This window comes from Symphalangus syndactylus, chromosome 7, assembly GCF_028878055.3.
Source record: "Symphalangus syndactylus isolate Jambi chromosome 7, NHGRI_mSymSyn1-v2.1_pri, whole genome shotgun sequence".
In the NCBI taxonomy this organism is placed as follows: Eukaryota; Metazoa; Chordata; class Mammalia; order Primates; family Hylobatidae; genus Symphalangus; species Symphalangus syndactylus.
Window position 1 is genome coordinate 79,636,930 of NC_072429.2, and position 2,223 is coordinate 79,639,152.

Consider the following 2,223-nt stretch of genomic DNA (forward strand, 5'->3'; position numbering starts at 1 on the left):
CAGCCAGAGAGAAAGGTCGGGTTACCCACAAAGGGAGGCCCATCAGACTAACAGCTGATCTCTCAGCAGAAACTCTACAAGCCAGAAGAGAGTGGGGGCCGATATTCACCATTCTTAAAGAAAAGAATTTTCAACCCAGAATTTCCTATCCCGCCAAACTAAGCTTCATAAGTGAAGGAGAAATAAGATACTTTACAGACAAGCAAACGCTGAGTGATTTTGTCACCACCAGGCCTGCCCTAAAAGAGCTCCTGAAGGAAGCACTAAACATGGAAAGGAACAACCGGTACCAGCCCCTGCAAAAACATGCCAAATTGTAAAGACCATCGAGGCTAGGAAGAAACTATAGCAACTAACGAGCAAAATAACCAACTAACATCATAATGACAGGATCAGATTCACACATAACAATATTCACGTTAAATGTAAATGGGCTAAATGCTCCAATCAAAAGACACAGACTGGCAAACTGGATAAGGAGTCAGGACCCATCAGTGTGCTGTATTCAGGAAACCCATCTCATGTGCAGAGACACACATGGACTCAAAATAAAGGGATGGAGGAAGATCTATCAAGCAACTGGAAAACAAAAAAAGGCAGGGGTTGCAATCCTAGTCTCTGATAAAATAGACTTTAAACCAACAAAGATCAAAAGAGACAAAGAAGGCCATTACATAATGGTAAAGGGATCAATTCAACAAGAAGAGCTAACTATCCTAAATATATATGCACCCAACACAGGAGCACCCAGATTCATAAAGCAAGTCCTCAGTGACCTACAAAGGGACTTAAACTCCCACACAATAATAATGGGAGATTTTAACACCCCACTGTCAGCATTAGACAGATCAACGAGACAGAAAGTTAACAAGGATATCCAGGAATTGAACTCAGCTCTACATAAAGTGGACCTAATAGACATCTACAGAACTCTCCACCCCAAATCAACAGAATATACATTTTTTTCAGCACCACACCACACCTATTCCAAAATTGACCACATAGTTGGAAGTAAAGCTCTTCTCAGCAAATGTAAAAGAACAGAGATTATAACAAACTGTCTCTCAGACCACAGTGCAATCAAACTAGAACTCAGGATTAAGAAACTCAGTCAAAACTGCTCAACTACATGGAAACTGAACAACCTGCTCCTGAATGACTACTGGGTACATAATGAAATGAAGGCAGAAATAAAGATGTTCTTTGAAACCAACGAGAACAAAGACACAACATACCAGAATCTCTGGGACACGTTCAAAGCAGTGTGTAGAGGGAAATTTATAGCACTAAATGCCCACAAGAGAAAGCAGGAAAGATCCAAAATTGACACCCTAACATCACAATTAAAAGAACTAGAAAAGCAAGAGCAAACACATTCAAAAGCTAGCAGAAGGCTGGAAATAACTAAAATCAGAGCAGAACTGAAGGAAATAGAGACACAAAAAACCCTTCAAAAAATTAATGAATCCAGGAGCTGGTTTTTTGAAAAGATCAACAAAATTGATGGACCGCTAGCAAGACTAATAAAGAAGAAAAGAGAGAAGAATCAAATAGATGCAATAAAAAACGAAAAAGGGGATATCACCACCGATCCCACAGAAATACAATCTACCATCAGAGAATACTACAAACACCTCTATGCAAATAAACTAGAAAATCTAGAAGAAATGGATAAATTCCTCGACAAATACACCCTCCCAAGACTAAACCAGGAAGAGGTTGAATCTCTGAATAGACCAATAACAGGTTCTGAAATTGTGGCAATAATCAATAGCTTACCAACCAAAAAGAGTCCAGGACCTGATGGATTCACAGCTGAATTCTACCAGAGGTACAAGGAGGAACTGGTACCATTCCTTCTGAAACTATTCCAATCGATAGAAAAAGAGGGAATCCTCCCTAACACATTTTACGAAGCCAGCATCGTCCTGATACCAAAACCTGGCAGAGACTTAACCAAAAAAGAGAATTTCAGACCAATATCCTTGATGAACATTGATGCAAAAATCCTCAATAAAATACTGGCAAACCGAATCCAGCAGCACATCAAAAAGCTTATCCACCATGATCAAGTGGGCTTCATCCCTGGGATGCAAGGCTGGTTCAACATACACAAATCAATCAATGTAATCCAGCATAGAAACAGAACCAAAGACAAAAACCACATGATTATCTCAATAGATGCAGAAAAGGCCTTTGACAAAATTCAACAACCCTTCATGC